Consider the following 11,672-nt stretch of genomic DNA (forward strand, 5'->3'; position numbering starts at 1 on the left):
GGAGGTTACAATGAATGGGGAGTGGATATGGTGGTGGGAGGTTACAATGAATGGGGAGAGGATACAGTGGTGGGAGGTTACAATGAATGGGGTGTGGATACGGTGGTGGGAGGTTACAATGAATGGGGAGTGGATACAGTGGTGGGAGGTTACAATGAATGGGGAGTGGATACGGTGGTGGGAGGTTACAATGAATGGGGATGCTGTGGTGGGAGGTTACAATGAATGGGGAGTGGATACAGTGGTGGGAGGTTACAATGAATGGGGATGCTGTGGTGGGAGGTTACAATGAATGGGGAGTGGATACAGTGGTGGGAGGTTACAATGAATGGGGATGCTGTGGTGGGAGGTTACAATGAATGGGGAGTGGATACAGTGGTGGGAGGTTACAATGAATGGGGAGTGGATACGGTGGTGGGAGGTTACAATGAATGGGGAGTGGATACAGTGGTGGGAGGTTACAATGAATGGGGAGTGGATACAGTGGTGGGAGGTTACAATGAATGGGGAGTGGATACGGTGGTGGGAGGTTACAATGAATGGGGAGAGGATACAGTGGTGGGAGGTTACAATGAATGGGGAGTGGATACAGTGGTGGGAGGTTACAATGAATGGGGAGTGGATACGGTGGTGGGAGGTTACAATGAATGGGGAGTGGATACAGTGGTGGGAGGTTACAATGAATGGGGAGTGGATACAGTGGTGGGAGGTTACAATGAATGGGGAGTGGATACGGTGGTGGGAGGTTACAATGAATGGGGAGTGGATACGGTGGTGGGAGGTTACAATGAATGGGGAGTGGATACGGTGGTGGGAGGTTACAATGAATGGGGAGTGGATACGGTGGTGGGAAGTTACAATGAATGGGGATGCTGTGGTGGGAGGTTACAATGAATGGGGAGTGGATTCAGTGGTGGGAGGTTACAATGAATGGGGAGTGGATATGGTGGTGGGAGGTTACAATGAATGGGGAGAGGATACAGTGGTGGGAGGTTACAATGAATGGGGAGTGGATACGGTGGTGGGAGGTTACAATGAATGGGGATGCTGTGGTGGGAGGTTACAATGAATGGGGAGTGGATACGGTGGTGGGAGGTTACAATGAATGGGAAGTGGATACAGTGGTGGGAGGTTACAATAAATGGGGAGAGAATACAGTGGTGGGAGGTTACAATGAATGGGGAGTGGATACGGTGGTGGGAGGTTACAATGAATGGGGAGAGGATACAGTGGTGGGAGGTTACAATGAATGGGGAGTGGATACGGTTGTGGGAGGTTACAATGAATGGGGAGTGGATACAGTGGTGGGAGGTTACAATGAATAGGGAGTGGATACAGTGGTGGGAGGTTACAATGAATGGGGTGTGGATACGGTGGTGGGAGGTTACAATGAATGGGGAGTGGATACAGTGGTGGGAGGTTACAATGAATGGGGAGTGGATACGGTGGTGGGAGGTTACAATGAATGGGGATGCTGTGGTGGGAGGTTACAATGAATGGGGAGTGGATACAGTGGTGGGAGGTTACAATGAATGGGGAGTGGATACGGTGGTGGGAGGTTACAATGAATGGGGAGAGGATACAGTGGTGGGAGGTTACAATGAATGGGGAGTGGATATGGTGGTGGGAGGTTACAATGAATGGGGATGCTATGGTGGGAGGTTACAATGAATGGGGAGTGGATACAGTGGTGGGAGGTTCCAATGAATGGGGAGAGGATACGGTGGTGGGAGGTTACAATGAATGGGGAGTGGATACAGTGGTGGGAGGTTAGAATGAATGGGGTGTGGATACAGTGGTGGGAGGTTACAATGAATGGGGATTGGATACAGTGGTGGGAGGTTACAATGAATGGGGATACGGTGGTGGGAGGTTACAATGAATGGGGAGAGGATACGGTGGCGGGAGGTTACAATGAATGGGGAGAGGATACGGTGGTGGGAGGTTACAATGAATAGGGAGTGGATACGGTGGTGGGAGGTTACAATGAATGGGGAGAGGATACAGGGGTGGGAGGTTACAATGAATGGGGAGAGGATACAGTGGTGGGAGGTTAGAATGAATGGGGAGTGGATACGGTGGTGGGAGGTTACAATGAATGGGGAGTGGATACAGTGGTGGGAGGTTACAATGAATGGGGTGTGGATACAGTGGTGGGAGATTACAATGAATGGGGAGTGGATACAGTGGTGGGAGGTTACAATGAATGGGGATACGGTGGTGGGAGGTTACAATGAATGGGCATACAGTGGTGGGAGGTGACAATGAATGGGGATACAGTGGTGGGAGGTTACAATGAATGGGGAGTGGATACAGTGGTGGGAGGTTACAATGAATGGGGAGTGGATACGGTGGTGGGAGGTTACAATGAATGGGGAGAGGATACAGTGGTGGGAGGTTACAATGAATGGGGTGTGGATACAGTGGTGGGAGGTTACAATGAATGGGGAGTGGATACAGTGGTGGGAGGTTACAATGAATGGGGATACGGTGGTGGGAGGTTACAATGAATGGGGATACAGTGGTGGGAGGTTACAATGAATGGGGATACAGTGGTGGGAGGTTACAATGAATGGGGAGTGGATACAGTGGTGGGAGGTTACAATGAATGGGGATACGGTGGTGGGAGGTTACAATGAATGGGGATACAGTGGTGGGAGGTTACAATGAATGGGGAGTGGATACAGTGGTGGGAGGTTACAATGAATGGGGAGTGGATACAGTGGTGGGAGGTTGCAATGAATGGGGAGAGGATACAGTGGTGGGAGGTTACAATGAATGGGGTGTGGATACGGTGGTGGGAGGTTACAATGAATGGGGAGTGGATACGGTGGTGGGAGGTTACAATGAATGGGGAGTGGATACGGTGGTGGGAGGTTACAATAAATGGGGAGTGGATACGGTGGTGGGAGGTTACAATAAATGGGGAGTGGATACGGTGGTGGGAGGTTGCAATGAATGGGGAGTGGATACGGTGGTGGGAGGTTACAATGAATGGGGAGTGGATACGGTGGTGGGAGGTTACAATGAATGGGGAGTGGATACGGTGGTGGGAGGTTACAATAAATGGGGAGTGGATACGGTGGTGGGAGGTTACAATGAATGGCGAGTGGATACGGTGGTGGGAGGTTACAATGAATGGGGAGTGGATACAGTGGTGGGAGGTTACAATGAATGGGGAGTGGATACAGTGGTGGGAGGTTACAATGAATGGGGAGAGAATACAGTGGTGGGAGGTTACAATGAATGGGGAGTGGATACGGTGGTGGGAGGTTACAATGAATGGGGAGAGGATACGGTGGTGGGAGGTTACAATGAATGGGGAGTGGATACGGTGGTGGGAGGTTACAATGAATGGGGAGTGGATACAGTGGTGGGAGGTTACAATGAATGGGGAGTGGATACGGTGGTGGGAGGTTACAATGAATGGGGATGCTGTGGTGGGAGGTTACAATGAATGGGGAGAGAATACAGTGGTGGGAGGTAACATTGAATGGGGATTGCATACGGTGGTGGGAGGTTACAATGAATGGGGAGAGGATACGGTGGTGGGAGGTTACAATGAATGGGGAGTGGATACAGTGGTGGGAGGTTACAATGAATGGGGAGTGGATATAGTGGTGGGAGCTTACAATGAATGGGGAGTGGATACAGTGGTGGGAGGTTACAATGAATCGGGAGTGGATACAGTAGTGGGAGGTTACAATGAATGGGGATACGGTGGTGGGAGGTTACAATGAATGGGGATACAGTGGTGGGAGGTTACAAAGAATGGGGATACAGTGGTGGGAGGTTACAATGAATGGGGAGTGGATACAGTGGTGGGAGGTTACAATGAATGGGGAGTGGATACAGTGGTGGGTGGTTACAATGAATGGGGAGAGGATACAGTGGTGGGAGGTTACAATGAATGGGGTGTGGATACAGTGGTGGGAGGTTACAATGAATGGGGATTGGAAACAGTGGTGGGAGGTTACAATGAATGGGGAGAGGATACGGTGGTGGGAGGTTACAATGAATGGGGATACAGTGGTGGGAGGTTACAATGAATGGGGAGTGGATACAGTGGTGGGAGGTTACAATGAATGGGGATACGGTGGTGGGAGGTTACAATGAATGGGGATAAAGTGGTGGGAGGTTACAATGAATGGGGAGTGGATACAGTGGTGGGAGGTTACAATGAATGGGGAGTGGATACAGTGGTGGGAGGTTACAATGAATGGGGAGAGGATACAGTGGTGGGAGGTTACAATGAATGGGGTGTGGATACGTTGGTGGGAGGTTACAATGAATGGGGAGTGGATACGGTGGTGGAAGGTTACAATGAATGGGGAGTGGATACGGTGGTGGGAGGTTACAGTGAATGGGGAGTGGATACGGTGGTGGGAGGTTACAATGAATGGGGAGTGGATACAGTGGTGGGAGGTTACAATGAATGGGGAGTGGATACGGTGGTGGGAGGTTACAATGAATGGGGAATGGATACGGTGGTGGGAGGTTACAATGAATGGGGAGTGGATACGGTGGTGGGAGGTTACAATGAATGGGGAGTGGATACGGTGGTGGGAGGTTACAATGAATGGGGAGTGGATACATTGGTGGGAGGTTACAATGAATGGGGAGTGGATACGGTGGTGGGAGGTTACAATGAATGGGGAATGGATACGGTGGTGGGAGGTTACAATGAATGGGGAGAGAATACAGTGGTGGGAGGTTACAATGAATGGGGAGAGGATACGGTGGTGGGAGGTTACAATGAATGGGGAGTGGATACAATGGTGGGAGGTTACACTGAATGGGTGTGGATACGGTGGTGGGAGGTTACAATGAATGGGGAGTGGATACGGTGGTGGGAGGTTACAATGAATGGGGATGCTGTGGTGGGAGGTTACAATGAATGGGGAGTGGATACAGTGGTGGGAGGTTACAATGAATGGGGAGTGGATACGGTGGTGGGAGGTTACAATGAATGGGGAGAGGATACAGTGGTGGGAGGTTACAATGAATGGGGAGTGGATATGGTGGTGGGAGGTTACAATGAATGGGGATGCTATGGTGGGAGGTTGCAATGAATGGGGAGTGGATACAGTGGTGGGAGGTTCCAATGAATGGGGAGAGGATACGGTGGTGGGAGGTTACAATGAATGGGGAGTGGATACAGTGGTGGGAGGTTACAATGAATGGGGGAGTGGATACAGTGGTGGGAGGTTACAATGAATGGGGAGAGAATACAGTGGTGGGAGGTTACAATGAATGGGGAGTGGATACAGTGGTGGGAGGTTACAATGAATGGGGAGTGGATACAGTGGTGGGAGGTTACAATGAATGGGGATACAATGGCGGGAGATTACAATGAATGGGGAGTGGATACGGTGGTGGGAGGTTACAATGAATGGGGAGAGGATACAGTGGTGGGAGGTTGCAATGAATGGGGAGTGGATACAGTGGTGGGAGGTTACAATGAATGGGGAGTGGTTACAGTGGTGGGAGGTTACAATGAATGGGGATACAATGGTGGGAGGTTACAATGAATGGGGAGTGGATACGGTGGTGGGAGGTTACAATGAATGGGGAGTGGATACAGTGGTGGGAGGTTACAATGAATGGGGATACAATGGTGGGAGGTTACAATGAATGGGGAGTGGATACAGTGGTGGGAGGTTACAATGAATGGGGATGCAGTGGTGTGAGGTTACAATGAATGGGGAGAGGATACAGTGGTGTGAGGTTACAATGAATGGGGAGAGGTTACAATTTGTGGGAGGTTAAAATGAATGGGGAGTATATACAGTGGTGGGAGGTTACAATGAATGGCGATGCTGTGGTGGGAGGTTACAATGAATGGGGAGTGGATACGGTGGTGGGAGTTTACAATGAATGGGCAGTGGATACAGTGGTGGGAGGTTACAATGAATGGGGAGAGAATACAGTGGTGGGAGGTTACAATGAATGGGGAGTGGATACGGTGGTGGGAGGTTACAATGAATGGGGAGAGGATACAGTGGTGGGAGGTTACAATGAATGGGGAGTGGATACGGTGGTGGGACGTTACAATGAATGGGGAGTGGATACAGTGGTGGGAGGTTACAATGAATGGGGAGTGGATACGGTGGTGGGAGGTTACAATGAATGGGGAGTGGATACAGTGGTGGGAGGTTACAATGAATGGGGTGTGGATACGGTGGTGGGAGGTTACAATGAATGGGGAGTGGATACGGTGGTGGGAGGTTCCAATGAATGGGGTGTGGATACGGTGGTGGGAGGTTACAATGAATGGGGAGTGGATACGGTGGTGGGAGGTTACAATGAATGGGGAGAGGATACGGTGGTGGGAGGTTACAATGAATGGGGAATGGATACGGTGGTGGGAGGTTACAATGAATGGGGAGAGGATACAGTGGTGGGAGGTTACAATGAATGGGGAGTAGATACAGTGGTGGGAGGTTACAATGAATGGGGATGCTGTGGTGGGAGGTTACAATGAATGGGGAGTGGATACAGTGGTGGCAGGTTACAATGAATGGGGAGTGGATACGGTGGTGGGAGGTTACAATGAATGGGGAGAGGATACAGTGGTGGGAGGTTACAATGAATGGGGAGTGGATACGGTGGTGGGAGGTTACAATGAATGGGGATGCTGTGGTGGGAGGTTACAATGAATGGGGAGTGGATACGGTGGTGGGAGGTTACAATGAATCGGGAGAGAATACAGTGGTGGGAGGTTACAATGAATGGGGAGTGGATACGGTGGTGGGAGGTTACAATGAATGGGGAGAGGATACAGTGGTGGGAGGTTACAATGAATGGGGAGTGGATACGGTGGTGGGAGGTTACAATGAATGGGGAGTGGATACGGTGGTGGGAGGTTACAATGAATGGGGAGTGGATACGGTGGTGGGAGGTTACAATGAATGGGGAGTGGATACAGTGGTGGGAGGTTACAATGAATGGGGTGTGGATACGGTGGTGGGAGGTTACAATGAATGGGGAGTGGATACGGTGGTGGGAGGTTACAATGAATGGGGATGCTGTGGTGGGAGGTTACAATGAATGGGGAGAGGATACAGTGGTGGGAGGTTACAATGAATGGGGAGAGGATACGGTGGTGAGATGTTACAATGAATGGGGAGTGGATACAGTGGTGGGAGGTTACAATGAATGAGGAGAGGATACAGTGGTGGGAGCTTACAATGAATGGGGAGTGGATACAGTGGTGGGAGGTTACAATGAATCGGGAGTGGATACAGTAGTGGGAGGTTACAATGAATGGGGATACGGTGGTGGGAGGTTACAATGAATGGGGATACAGTGGTGGGAGGTTACAATGAATGGGGATACAGTGGTGGGAGGTTACAATGAATGGGGAGTGGATACAGTGGTGGGAGGTTACAATGAATGGGGAGTGGATACAGTGGTGGGTGGTTACAATGAATGGGGAGAGGATACAGTGGTGGGAGGGTACAATGAATTGGGTGTGGATACAGTGGTGGGAGGTTACAATGAATGGGGATTGGAAACAGTGGTGGGAGGTTACAATGAATGGGGAGAGGATACGGTGGTGGGAGGTTACAATGAATGGGGATACAGTGGTGGGAGGTTACAATGAATGGGGATACAGTGGTGGGAGGTTACAATGAATGGGGAGTGGATACAGTGGTGGGAGGTTACAATGAATGGGGAGTGGATACAGTGGTGGGAGGTTACAATGAATGGGGAGAGGATACAGTGGTGGGAGGTTACAATGAATGGGGTGTGGATACGGTGGTGGGAGGTTACAATGAATGGGGAGTGGATACGGTGGTGGGAGGTTACAATGAATGGGGAGTGGATACGGTGGTGGGAGGTTACAATGAATGGGGAGTGGATACGGTGGTGGGAGGTTACAATGAATGGGGAGTGGATACAGTGGTGGGAGGTTACAATGAATGGGGAGTGGATACGGTGGTGGGAGGTTACAATGAATGGGGAATGGATACGGTGGTGGGAGGTTACAATAAATGGGGAGTGGATACGGTGGTGGGAGGTTACAATGAATGGGGAGTGGATACGGTGGTGGGAGGTTACAATGAATGGGGAGTGGATACATTGGTGGGAGGTTACAATGAATGGGGAGTGGATACGGTGGTGGGAGGTTACAATGAATGGGGAATGGATACGGTGGTGGGAGGTTACAATGAATGGGGAGAGAATACAGTGGTGGGAGGTTACAATGAATGGGGAGAGGATACGGTGGTGGGAGGTTACAATGAATGGGGAGAGGATACAGTGGTGGGAGGTTACAATGAATGGGGAGTGGATACGGTGGTGGGAGGTTACAATGAATGGGGTGTGGATATGGTGGTGGGAGGTTACAATGAATGGGGAGTGGATACAGTGGTGGGAGGTTACAATGAATGGGGAGTGGATACGGTGGTGGGAGGTTACAATGAATGGGGAGTGGATACGGTGGTGGGAGGTTACAATGAATGGGGAGTGGATACGGTGGTGGGAAGTTACAATGAATGGGGATGCTGTGGTGGGAGGTTACAATGAATGGGGAGTGGATTCAGTGGTGGGAGGTTACAATGAATGGGGAGTGGATATGGTGGTGGGAGGTTACAATGAATGGGGAGAGGATACAGTGGTGGGAGGTTACAATGAATGGGGAGTGGATACGGTGGTGGGAGGTTACAATGAATGGGGATGCTGTGGTGGGAGGTTACAATGAATGGGGAGTGGATACGGTGGTGGGAGGTTACAATGAATGGGGAGTGGATACAGTGGTGGGAGGTTACAATAAATGGGGAGAGAATACAGTGGTGGGAGGTTACAATGAATGGGGAGTGGATACGGTGGTTGGAGGTTACAATGAATGGGGAGAGGATACAGTGGTGGGAGGTTACAATGAATGGGGAGTGGATACGGTGGTGGGAGGTTACAATGAATGGGGAGTGGATGCAGTGGTGGGAGGTTACAATGAATGGGGAGTGGATACGGTGGTGGGAGGTTACAATGAATGGGGAGTGGATACAATGGTGGGAGGTTACAATGAATGGGTGTGGATACGGTGGTGGGAGGTTACAATGAATGGGGAGTGGATACGGTGGTGGGAGGTTACAATGAATGGGGAGAGGATACAGTGGTGGGAGGTTACAATGAATGGGGAGTGGATACGGTGGTGGGAGGTTACAATGAATGGGGAGTGGATACGGTGGTGGGAGGTTACAATGAATGGGGATGCTGCGGTGGGAGGTTACAATGAATGGGGAGTGGATACAGTGGTGGGAGGTTACAATGAATGGGGAGTGGATACGGTGGTGGGAGGTTACAATGAATGGGGAGAGGATACAGTGGTGGGAGGTTACAATGAATGGGGAGTGGATATGGTGGTGGGAGGTTACAATGAATGGGGATGCTATGGTGGGAGGTTGCAATGAATGGGGAGTGGATACAGTGGTGGGAGGTTCCAATGAATGGGGAGAGGATACGGTGGTGGGAGGTTACAATGAATGGGGAGTGGATACAGTGGTGGGAGGTTACAATGAATGGGGGAGTGGATACAGTGGTGGGAGGTTACAATGAATGGGGAGAGGATACAGTGGTGGGAGGTTACAATGAATGGGGATGCTGTGGTGGGAGGTTACAATGAATGGGGAGTGGATACGGTGGTGGGAGGTTACAATGAATCGGGAGAGAATACAGTGGTGGGAGGTTACAATGAATGGGGAGTGGATACGGTGGTGGGAGGTTACAATGAATGGGGAGAGGATACAGTGGTGGGAGGTTACAATGAATGGGGAGTGGATACGGTGGTGGGAGGTTACAATGAATGGGGAGTGGATACAGTGGTGGGAGGTTACAATGAATGGGGAGTGGATACGGTGGTAGGAGGTTACAATGAATGGGGAGTGGATACAGTGGTGGGAGGTTACAATGAATGGGGTGTGGATACGGTGGTGGGAGGTTACAATGAATGGGGAGTGGATACGGTGGTGGGAGGTTACAATGAATGGGGATGCTGTGGTGGGAGGTTACAATGAATGGGGAGAGGATACAGTGGTGGGAGGTTACAATGAATGGGGAGAGGATACGGTGGTGAGATGTTACAATGAATGGGGAGTGGATACAGTGGTGGGAGGTTACAATGAATGAGGAGAGGATACAGTGGTGGGAGGTTACAATGAATGGGGAGTGGATACAGTGGTGGGAGGTTACAATGAATGGGGAGTGGATACAGTGGTGGGAGGTTACAATGAATGGGGAGTGGATACAGTGGTGGGAGGTTACAATGAATGGGGAGAGGATACAGTGGTGGGAGGTTACAATGAATGGGGAGAGGATACGGTGGTGGGAGGTTACAATGAATGGGGAGTGGATACGGTGGTGGGAGGTTACAATGAATGGGGAGAGGATACAGTGGTGGGAGGTTACAATGAATGGGGAGAGGATACAGTGGTGGGAGGTTAGAATGAATGGGGAGTGGATACGGTGGTGGGAGGTTACAATGAATGGGGAGTGGATACAGTGGTGGGAGGTTACAATGAATGGGGTGTAGATACAGTGGTGGGAGGTTACAATGAATGGGGAGTGGATACAGTGGTGGGAGGTTCCAATGAATGGGGATACGGTGGTGGGAGGTTACAATGAATGGGGATACAGTGGTGGGAGGTTACAATGAATGGGGATACAGTGGTGGGAGGTTACAATGAATGGGGAGTGGATACAGTGGTGGGAGGTTACAATGAATGGGGAGTGGATACAGTGGTGGGAGGTTACAATGAATGGGGAGAGGATACAGAGGTGGGAGGTTAGAATGAATGGGGTGTGGATACAGTGGTGGGAGGTTACAATGAATGGGGATTGGATACAGTGGTGGGAGGTTACAATGAATGGGGATACGGTGGTGGGAGGTTACAATGAATGGGGAGAGGATACGGTGGTGGGAGGTTACAATGAATGGGGAGAGGATACGGTGGTGGGAGGTTACAATGAATGGGGAGTGCATACGGTGGTGGGAGGTTACAATGAATGGGGAAAGGATACAGTGGTGGGAGGTTACAATGAATGGGGAGAGGATACAGTGGTGGGAGCTTAGAATGAATGGGGAGTGGATACGGTGGTGGGAGGTTACAATGAATGGGGAGTGGATACAGTGGTGGGAGGTTACAATGAATGGGGTGTGGATACAGTGGTGGGAGATTACAATGAATGGGGAGTGGATACAGTGGTGGGAGGTTACAATGAATGGGGATACGGTGGTGGGAGGTTACAATGAATGGGCATACATTGGTGGGAGGTGACAATGAATGGGGATACAGTGGTGGGAGGTTACAATGAATGGGGAGTGGATACAGTGGTGGGAGGTTACAATGAATGGGGAGTGGATACAGTGGTGGGAGGTTACAATGAATGGGGTGTGGATACAGTGGTGGGAGGTTACAATGAATGGGGAGTGGATACAGTGGTGGGAGGTTACAATGAATGGGGATACGGTGGTGGGAGGTTACAATGAATGGGGATACAGTGGTGGGAGGTTACAATGAATGGGGATACAGTGGTGGGAGGTTACAATGAATGGGGAGTGGATGCAGTGGTGGGAGGTTACAATGAATGGGGATACGGTGGTGGGAGGTTACAATGAATGGGGATACAGTGGTGGGAGGTTACAATGAATGGGGAGTGGATACAGTGGT

The sequence above is a fragment of the Chiloscyllium plagiosum genome, unplaced genomic scaffold (genome assembly GCF_037043375.1).
Source record: "Chiloscyllium plagiosum isolate Xiang-an unplaced genomic scaffold, Cpla_swu_hap1 HiC_scaffold_47, whole genome shotgun sequence".
NCBI classification, from domain to species: Eukaryota; Metazoa; Chordata; class Chondrichthyes; order Orectolobiformes; family Hemiscylliidae; genus Chiloscyllium; species Chiloscyllium plagiosum.